Source organism: Teleopsis dalmanni, chromosome 2, assembly GCF_002237135.1.
Source record: "Teleopsis dalmanni isolate 2A chromosome 2, ASM223713v2, whole genome shotgun sequence".
NCBI lineage: Eukaryota > Metazoa > Arthropoda > Insecta > Diptera > Diopsidae > Teleopsis > Teleopsis dalmanni.
In genome coordinates this window covers 23,768,839-23,780,693 of record NC_051847.1, presented here as the reverse complement: position 1 = coordinate 23,780,693, position 11,855 = coordinate 23,768,839, and positions in this window count along the sequence as shown.

The following is an 11,855-nucleotide window of genomic DNA, read 5'->3' as shown; positions in this document are numbered from 1 at the left end:
TTCACACCAAGTGAATGACAATTTAAATTAAGCTTAAATGACAATATCAGGTAAAAATAATAATTTAACAATTAAAATTATTAAATAATAATAAAAAAAAAATTTAATAAACTATTGTGCAAATTAGTTGTTACTAATTACTATTGAAAATGCTGTTATATGAAGTAGAACTAAAACTATTTAAAATTTATGCCCACGTAGCGTATGAGTTATTTTTTATTTAAATAAAAATCCGTATAAAAAACGAAAGGTATAAGGATCTTTTGGTACCTCATCACATTTTCGCGTAGGGTATTTGATTGAGGTAAATAAGGTTGCAATTTCAAATATGTTCTAATAAAAATATTAAATTAATTTTATAAAAATATGTTGAATTATTAATTAGCCGTAAAGTAGCAGCACTTAAACTTAATGATATGCACAAGTGTAAGAGTACTGCCATTTTCCATTTTCCTGTTGAAGTGAAAATCAATGCAAATAAATCATTGATGTATTTAAACAGATCTTTTAAATATTTTTTTATATTATAAATAAATTTAATTTAATTTCAATATAAAATCATATTTTTTAATTTGTATGAACTTAATTGTCTTGAAATCACGCAAATGTAAATATTGCGCCTATTGTTTCAGATAAGTTAACTTTCAGCGCCGTCAGATAAGTTTATTTTTATAACTAAAGTATGAACTTTAATTGTTTTATTTATGAGTTTCATGAGTTTTATGAGTTTTATAATTTAATTATATCGTTTGCAGCTACTCAACTCAATTGTCAGAAAGGCTTTGCGAATGTGTTTTACACATAATGCATAATTTATTCATTTTGGTTTAAATGATTGAAATGATTACAGTTTATTTTATTAAATAATTAAAAGGATTGCACAGTAGAAAAACAATTATATTGAAATACATTTCATAGAGATACATTTACATTTATTCGAACAAATTAATTAGTTGCACTTGACTTCCGAGTTGAGAAGCCCACATATTTTCATTGTTTTTTTTGTTTTTTGTGTAAAATTTACTCAGTTCGACTGTGGAAGTTATTGAAATTTCCTAAAATAAATACTAATATATTCGTACGAATGTAGTGGAAAGATATCAAATCAATTCAATTGTGGCAGAACTGAACAGTGTTGTGGCATTTGCTCCGGCAAGATAACATTCCCTTCACCCACATAAATTAAAACTGAGAGCTTTTTGTTATGATTTGAAGAAGTAGAAAAACAATATCCTTACTTTTTAACAATGCAACTGCATTCTCATCAAATTTGTGCCAACTTTACCCGTAGCTCACTGGAATACCCGTTGTGCTTCGTTACGCCCTGCAGTGGTAGTATCTTCCGAGCATTTGGACATGTTGCTGCTGCAATGCTTAACGCATGGAATATTCGCACAGCAATCCAACTGCAATACTCAAATCCATTCGAGCTACATTAATGCAAATTTTTGTTTACTTTAAAGAGGAGATATCCTCCCTACTCTGTGGGAGAATATCGAAACAAATGTGGCGAAAATCACTTCTACAATTTCTGTGCGTACATTTCCGTTTCTTGTGGCTATTTTTGACTAAGAGGAGCTGGTGTGAGGAAGACTCTCCAAATTTGTTGAAGTGGGAGTGTATGCTTGAAGTTAAGTAACCAAGTTGAGTTGCACTTTTGTGCTTCCAGTTATGCAACCAACCAATTTTACGTAGCTATTTGACATTTCACATTGCGACAAAGGTTATACAAATAATATGACAAAAAATTTTGTGATTTCAAAACATGAACAATATAATCACTTACAATGGCATTTGAAAATCTGGCAACACTACTGCTTCAAAAAATAAAAGTAATATTATTGATCTCAAAAGAAATTGCTCGAGAGTAAATTGCATTACATCCACTTCAGTTCAGTAATCGACCGGCTGATACCATAGTCTATACGCAAATAAAATCCTAAGGGTTTATTTGTTAGGTTCGAATAAAGTCTGGACTGGGCAATATAGATTTGATTCGTTTAAATTCGTTTAAATGCAAAAAATTTTACATTTATTAGAAAAACCTAGAAGAAAATGTTGAAAATTTTGTATTTAGAATTAAATGCTTTGCAAGCTACAAACTCTACTAAATCAAGTATTTAGTAGGTACTTTAAATAGCTTTTGTGCACTAAGTTGAAGAGAAACAATTAATATTTGTTTGAGGATTAAAATTAGTGTATATAATTCTCCTACATCTACGTGGGGTTTATGAATAATAATATCTTCCCAATTAAGTTCCCTGAACTTGGTTAAGTACGAAGTAAGAAATTTTACAGGACATGGCTCTGTCAGGTTAGGAAAGAGATTTAAAATCTTATATTCAGTAAGGATGAGCTTTGATGAAGATGGTAGATTTCTACTCTTTTTCAGAGCCACAACTATGCTATGCCAAGTCTTATAGTATATTTTTCAGAGATCTACAGAGATCTAATAGTTTCAATACCGTAATGCAGAGTACATTCGGTTTGAGTTGAAGTAGCTGACTGGAAAGTTTCTTGTTTAGTTTGGATCAAGTCAATCTTTAGATCTGATAGAAATTCTCATGAACTCAGGGTTCAGATGTTTTTGTTTAATTGCTAGTTTAGCTGTTGTACATGGGATACTAATAACGCAGATAAAATAACCAGAAAGTAGAGTGCTTGTCTTTACATACTCGCATGTCCTGTAGTTACCTGAGTTGCTTCGGTGTCCAGGAAGTCATGTTATTTGTGTACCTAGCTAACTCGTTAAGGAAACTCTTAGACTTACTGTTTTAGTGATATTGCTGTAGTGCTTACCAAAGGTTTGATATCGGTTTGACTGCTCGAATAAATTAGTATATTTATATTAGGGATCTTGTTGTAGAGGATAGTGTGGGCAGGAATAACTAAATTAGAAAAGAATAGATTTTAATATTATTTTCTGTATTTTAGAACTAACCTCTATCATATTTTGTGTAATATAAATAATAATATTTTATTGTAAATTATAATTGCAACAGTTGTTGTTACTGTTCCATCGGCTGTAATAAATTTACTACGATGAGTCCATTTTAAGCTACCTGTGGTTGTTCGAGAAAATCACATTTTAGAATGTCGAATGCTTGTATTGCTACTCTTTCCATCTATGGAGCTATAAACTATTTCATCTATTGTGTGTCGAACACGACATAAAGCATGCAAATTTCAATTAAATTTTCTTTCGCCAAAGTTCAGAATGTTAGAATAATCTAACTTTGAAATATTGTTACGAACTGATGAAGAAATATGCATTATGGCTACGACAAATATAAGATACTAGGAAAAGCATTTTCCTGTAGGATATTAAAGTGGTGCGAATTTATTACGTTATGAATTGTGTTTATTTTGTATTTAATATCTTTGCCAGGTTACCATTATACATCCGTATACAGATTGTATTCATATATACGTAGGTATTACGGCTGCATCAAGCACCAAGCAGCAAGCAGCTAATATGAAGTTATGATCATTCGACATGGAAGCCTTACATCTGACATCCTAAGTACATTTATTTGCAACATTAGTGCAACAAGACAATGGAGTAAATAAACAGGACATGAGCTTAAGTGCAGTTTGCAACTTTTGCTTAAAAGTTTCCACATTTTCAGTGGAAAAACTTTAAAACTGAAAATTGCATTAAACTTACTTCTTACTTGGTTGAGGATTTTTTCATAAGCAAGTATTTAATTACAGAAAATTTAATGCATTTTTTAGGCAAGCGCATTAAATTTTTTACTTCGATTGCCATTAAATTAATTGAATGATGGAATAATAAAAGTACACATTAGTAGTGATTGCACCGACTGTTGGCCCTCACTCGAATTTAGTTGGCCCTCACTCAAATGTTTTCAGAAAATTACTATTAAATAAAAAATTTCCTAATGGAAGCTACATCCACTTTGAAACTGCATCAAAGTGTGGATCCGATTTTTTGAAAATGTGAAACATCAGACATGTTTTATGTATTTTTCTATTTTCAATAAATATTTATTTAGTATTTAAGCAGAGCACAGCAGAAATGTTACACGATGACATTTCACTTGAAATGATTGAAGATTGATATAAAAATTTCTGTATTAAGTTTCGATACAATGTTTCGATTAGATATATGCAGACTATGGGGTATATAGCAACTCCTGCATAGATATCATCTACTAAACTCGAACATTGTATATAATGAACTAATATAACTAGAAGGACAAAATGAAACGAAACGAAAAGAAATTTAAGTAAAGTTTTTTATTTGATTTTAATTTATATCCTTCTTAAAAGGACTCTCGTAAACCAAACTTGTTAAAAGTAGTAATAAAGCTAATGTACGAACTTTCCAAATTTGAAGCCATAAGTCATTTTATGCTGCAGTTTAAATCTCGATACAATGTAAAGTTCTAAAATCATCCAATGCCATCCGATTTCTAAAAGCTTTTGCAAATATTTAAAAAAAAATACTGATTCTCATAATTTCATTAATGTGCTCTGTATTAATCCACACCTAATATTGGCACATGACTGGTTAGTGCTATCGGTTAAGAACGAAATAAAGTTACGAAAAGCTGTCGGATTTCTTAAGAGTAGATTTTACAGTTTTGCAAATTAATTGTCAATAGTATTGTTAGGTTAGGAAGACACATGATAGAAGGTTTTCATATACATTGTTTTCGAGCATGGCGGTGAAATCAATAATAACTGCGAAACGACCTAATAGATTCTAAGATTTTTACATTTCTACATGTTACTATGTTCTTGGAACGGAATGATCATGATAATGGATTAAGATGCTTCAGCAAAAAAGGTATTTGAAACGGTAGTTGGTGGAAGAAAGCGTAGAGGTAGTTCACCTTGTAAACTCTGTTTAAAAGATGAAATAAATTAAGAAAATTTTTTTAAAAAACGTAAGAATATACACATGTACTACAAATATAATCGATGCTATTACTGATTATTGTGCTGAAATATAAAATAGGTGACGTGGTGTCACAAAGATAATGATGCCCTTTTATGATGGATACTATATTGGAAATATATGATTATATACACAGACAAGCTAGTATAGCACTAACAAAGTAGCATTCGTTCGAATGGCTAAATATGAGTAAAACCATTACAAAATAATAGTTTATAAAAATAGCGCTTCAAGTATCCTTATATGAAACAAACATTTTTGTGGGATATGCACTTATCTGAGTGCATCAAAACGTTATTACTGAAGTCATCGGACGATCGATATGTGAATCAGATCAACACAGTAAGTCTACCAGCTTAGAATGATAAGAACTCTGATTAATCATTGATTTTTCGATTAAAAATGTTCTTATTAACTACTACCTAACGATCATGTGAACACTGCAATTCTTATTGCTGTTCTTTCTGGTCGTTGGTGTATAGGAAACCACGCAGAGAAACTGTGCATTTCTCATAATCCTCACTGCAGAAGTTGTGAAAACCTGCAAGAAAAAGAAACCATAAAACACTTTCTCTGTGAATACTCGTCTTTGGCGTCTAGAAGAAATAGGATTTTAGAAAGATACTTCTTTGACAGTTTATAAGGCTGTTCAGTTTAAAAGGATGACGAAAAACTTATTAAATTACCTAAACTCGACGGGATGAATTTAGTCTATACTCTCCTATCTTAGGAGTTCTTCCACAGAACGGCTAAAAATTGCTATTTGAGGTACATGAAAGTTATCTATTGGCCAGTCACTGCAACCAACCAACCAACTACTATCGAAGATGGGATTCTTTTTCCTGTAATTGTCAGGGAAGAGATCCAATACCTTCATATGAGTTTCTTAAAATAAATAATAATAATAATTTGATGGGTATAAATCTTGAGTTGATGGGTATAGTCTGGTTTGCCAATACCCTTAACGTGTCCTGAAGACTTGTTTCAAAAATAATACAATTGATCTTAAAACTCATGGAGATATATGCTTTTATTAACTATTTCCTTACAAATCTAGTATGTTTTATTAAATTGAAAATAAATACATTAAGTAAATTTTGATGAAAGTATATTATCGGTTTACCATGACTACGAGATTTCCACAGTTTAAGCCAAATAGATCTCCAACTCGTGATCAATATTGGTAAGAATAATAAAATAAGGTCATGTTAGGTTTCATTTCACTGTTATTAGCTGCATTATCTGTGTGTGTTATTTTGTTTTAATCATCTATTGCAGTTGATACGATTTTGAATACATGCCAAACCCATCTGTATGTAGCACATTCTAATCTAATTTAATTTAAACTTATCTTAAGCATTTTATTAAAATAAAAGTCATATAAATGAGATTTTATGAAAGTCTTGCGATAGTTCGTAGAAGGTTTTGCAAAATTTAAATCGTGCGCAGAGGTCCGTATGTCCAATTTATGTGCAATATAAAGATTTCATCCGACTATAAAAACTATGAAAACTACAAAGTCAAAATGGAAAAATAGGAAGAACAACAAAAAATAAAATAAATTGCAATAATACTTGTAGAAGAGAACAAAGCTTGCTTCCGTATCCGCTTAGTGTCATCACATCATACTGTGTACAGGCATAAAGATGACATCGCGTGCACACACGAGACACATAATGTCTGTGATTCTTGCCTCAGTGTATTTGCTTGTACTGCTTCGGAATACAAATATTCCACGCCATGAGCTTCAGTCAAGTGTGGCTCAATTTAACTTCGGTACGTGCACAACTTTTTAGACAAAACATATTTGTTTTTCTGTAATTTAAGCTTTAAGTAAGATTGTCATACCGAACCGTACCAAACCGTACCAAACCGTACCAAACCGTACCACCGTGTCATGATACAGCAAACCCAGTAACAAAACATGTGCTCTAAATCAGAGCTACTGGTATGCATACAAAAGGGAAGTTGGGTCTGCTGACGCTCCTGCCACTGCATTTGTAAACGAATCAATTCCTGAAGCTGCCAAACGACATCAGCAGATTTCAGTGAGTGGCAGATTGGCTGTGCCACTGACTGCATTCCGAGACTGTTCGCGATTCCGCCAACCGCCACACTCCATGACGCGTGCGGTGGAGTGTACATCGATACTTCTGGATGTACATGATTTTGGAAAGTGACTGTAAATATTTGTTCTAGTTGTACACAAATACCGCAACAATCGTATTTGCTGTGTGTATGAGTGAGTGTATATCTGTTACTTTCACGGAAGAAAAAAATAACTGTTTTGGTGTTTCCGGTTGCTGCATAGAGGATTCTGTGCCTCCGCGTGTAAGTCCTTTTCGCTTCTCGCTTCTCGCTTTTCGCTGTTGGTTATGTTTACATTTGTTATTTGTTTTATTGCAATTTTAAGAGCAATGTTGTCAGTACACTCGTTTAGGAAGAAAATGGCAGTGCACTTGGCCATTACCTATCTGGGACGAGAATGGATAATTGTTTATGGAAATATTTGGAAAAATTTTCTCAATTTTGAGTCACTAAAATTCTATTTTCGAAATAGTTTGGCATTTGTTAACTTTGTTAAGCGCATTATAAATATTTGTATATGTACCATAAATGTTGAAGATATTATCAAAGGAATTGCTTTTGAAACCGTTTCCTTTATTTAGCTTCAGTTGATGTGTTTTTCTTTTCTGACAAACAAATAAATTTAAAGGAAATTCTCTTAAACGATTACCAAAAATACCAAGGAAAGTGAAATAAATTGAAAACAACTTAAATTGGCTCAGTTTTCATAGTTGAGGTTTCATACGAGTTTTGTCCTGTTAGTGTTTTTACTGTGGAATACAAAATTTAAGACGATTGCAACTTGAATAAATACGACATAAGAATGGCAAAAAATGAGAAATAAATAAAATGCGAATAAAATATCGTATTGATAACCTCTTTATTAAGAGTGAAATGCATGTACCTATGTGTTTTTATTTTCTTGATTCCAATAAATAAACAGATGAATTTATGCATGTAAATGATATATATACTACTTGCTTCATCTGATCTTAATGAAAGTAGAGAGAATCTCTTTCATTTTAAAGAATATTGTACCATACTTTGGGCTATACATAGGTGCACTACCTAAAGTAGTCGACGTTATGCATTAATAAAACTGAAAATTTTCGATCGGCCTTTATAAGTTATAATATAAAGTTAAAGAAATAAAATATAATTAAATTCATGTGAAAAATTGTTATACATAAATTTGTTTTTTTTTTGTAATGAAAGATATAACAAAAGAAGAAATATAACAATTTAGGAAAGATGTTTTTATAGACTAGTACTAAGAGTCCATAACAAAAGGAATTAAGGAAGTAATAGGAATTAATGAAAAAGAAAAAAGTAATAGAATATATAGAGGTATGGAAAGTACGAGTCCATATCTCTATATATTCTATTACTCTTTTCTTTTTTATTATTTCCTATTACTTTTTTGGAATGGACTCTTAGTACGAGTCCATAAAAATAACATTCCTAAATTGTTATATACCTTCGAGGTAGGTTATTTTATATATTTAGTTTGAGCTCCCTTCTATCTCAATCGAATCTTCTAACTTCTTGGAGCATTCGACGAATGCAGTCCTTGTTCGAAATATATAGATCAGGGCTGTCCAATGTACGCCCTGCCTCTAATGTTTATGCGGTTCGTGACATGTTTTGAATCCACTACAATTATGCAAATTTCCCTTTAGTGTATTGATAAAACTACATTATTTTAATTTTATGGTACCTATATAAAATAAATTAATTTAAATTGATAAATACATAAAACTAAATTTAACATTATAACCATATTTTTATTTTTGTCCAAAAAAAAAAACAACTATGAATCTGTACAGTGATTTGTATTGGCCTGCGATCACATCTGGTCTGGACACTCCTGATATGGATGATAGCTCAACCCCAGCACTTCGAGTTTTATGTATAAATATGTAATTTCTGGTCGCCTATTCTTCAAGTATATCTTATTCTATGGCAAGTCAAATGAATATTTATGTTGTGAATACTCTAAATGAACCGTGGTGTAAATGAGTGTAAAATTTCCGTTGAATAATTCTACGTGATAATCTTCTGGGCAACAAAGTGTCCAAAGTGTTACAAATCTTAGTAATCTTTTTAGGGATTGTGTCTCACAAAACTTGTAACTTCTATCTTGTATCTTAAAGTTCTCCCTTCAAAAGTATTTTATTTTATTTTGTTTTATTTGAGATTCTCTTAAGTAGTTGCATTTATTTTTATTTAACTTTTAGAACAGTAAAAGCAGCTACTTTGACTATATCAATTCATCTTACACTGCAGTTCAAAAGAATGTGAAATTTTTAATTGAATCAAGTAGTTTATGGGCAAAATTGTTGAAGAATACATGAACAAATATTTTCCCAAAACTTTTTCTTTGGCAAATAATTGTTTAGTGATAATTTGGAAACGTTCCGGACGCAGTAGTTATTCAATTTGTTGTACGTCATTCCATCTTCATTTCCAAATAGTTGAAGGATATTGTGTATTACTTGCGTTATTTTTTCACTTCATTTTTACTTTGTTACTCTAATTTCCTTTATGTTTTACTTTCTTCTTTCTTCTTTAAATTTTTATTTGTTGTTTTGGTCAAATGAAATCTGTTTTTGTTTCCATTTGGTTTTTCTGGTTTTGCCCATCGTTGCACAGGTAGAATATTAACTTTAATTCTCTTGAGATTCAATAGTTCATTTTCTCCAATAACGATTGAGTCCATAGCAAAACACGTACATTCCAACATCTATAAAAAATATGTACCGGAAGTATTCGATTTGTCATTTTTCTTGTAGTGACTTGGGAAGTAAATACCCGCATGCTTCCCTGAAAGCTCGATGAATATGTGGCAGACACTTCAGTATTTATCACTTGTTGGCTGCCAACATGTTAAGTGCAAAATAAAAAGGAAAATTAAGAGGAGCTAAAACAATTTGCAAAGTAATCCTTCCGAAATTCATCACGATTTCTTAAACGTAAACAAATAATAATTCTTTAAAAAGTTGAAAAACTTTACTTCTATTCCATTTATTTTTTAAAAGAGATTTATAAGTTTTGTTAAGGTTTTGTTTGGTTTACGGAAGCAAACTTTGGAAGTACAGGTACATATGGCTTAGTAAATCATAAGCAATCACTTCCTGCCGTGAAAGCAACACCGTAAAAATATAACTTTTTCAAACAATTCCAAAAGAGTTAAAAGAATACTTCAATGGCATTAAAATAAGTTTTAAACAAATAAGATAAATTATAAGAAAATCTAGGAACATTCACTTTACTCTATTTTTCGCTATTCAGTTAATTTAACTATATTATAAACAATAAGAGAAATAGCTCGACTAAGGCGATATAATTTGTTTATACTTTATATATATATAATACATAAATAAAGAGATACTATACGTGTATAATATCTAGAACACACGATTTGTATTTGAGACTTAAAATAATACTTTTTTTGTCAAGAAAATATAGAAGAATTAATAAACAAAAGAATTAAAGAAAATATATTTCATAATATATACACAAACATGTATCTTATGTTTAAAGATAAATCGAGTTTTGTAATTGAATAAGTTATATATGATTCCAGCAATGAGTTAGATATGATTACAGCAGTTAGAAGTTATTTTGACAATTCGTGCCATTTCGAAAATTATAAAATCATTTCGATGTCATACCTATTCATACGCAGGTAGAAAACATAGTCGAGGACGTCCGCATCTTTGGTGGAAGGATCAGGTGACCAACGATTTGGAGGCATTTGGTACTATCAACTGGCGACAGCAAGCAACTGATCGGGCTGGCTGACGGAGGCCACTCGACGGGGCCAACGACGACTCAAGTCTGTAATGGCCAACCAAATTAAGTAACTAAGTAATGGATGCATATTCTACTGTAAGATATTTTAAACAAAGCTCGCACTATTAGTTTGCAGGTGGTACTCATTAAGGACTGACCTAAACAACTACTGTAGACAGAGTAACTGGCCCCATTTTGTATTCATTGTTTATGTTGGACTTACCATCATATAATCAATGTATAACTGTTACATTCGCAGATGTTACTGTTTTCCTGGATAAAACTAACGTTGTATTTAAAAGTTAATCTACATTAGCTTCATATTGGAAAAAATAGTTAACAACCCTCCGTATACAAATGGTACAAATACTCGAAGTTGAATATTCCGGAATAGCGTTTGATGTTAACAACTGACTTCTTCTTCTTTTGTTATCCTCTTCTCCCATTGGAGCATAGGGTCTCCCTTCAACAACTTGACTTAGTGCTGAACTAAATGCATTCTCTAACTAATCCTTAGACATGTGAAACAACTGATTTAGCGACAAGGCCTAAGACCCTTTTGAACAACTGCGGGCGTGCGCTAGTGTAGATAATGTGACACTAGTTCAGCAAGAACAACTTGACTTAGTGCTGAACTAAATGCATTCTCTAACTAATCCTTAGACATGTGAAACAACTGATTTAGCGACAAGGCCTAAGACCCTTTTGAACAACTGCGGGCGTGCGCTAGTGTAGATAATGTGACACTAGTTCAGCAAGAATACTTCATGCTATGTCGTACATTGTCTTATACTAGTTGTAAATGTAAGACGTACTTATTTATTTTAAGAATCGTTAAATCAAATAAAAAATTCTAAAATGACTGAAGTTGGGTATGGAGTATTATGTTTAAAAATATTAAATAAAATTTTATTCTTATAATTTTTCCCATATTAAAGTTCATTAATGTTCCCTAAAGCGTTTAGTGTATTTTTATCAAATTTATTTATTTTTTTATGAATTTTAGTGAATGTCATTTTTATATAGTTATTGTCTGCTGTTTGTTTAACTTTTGCATAAACAAATTTCA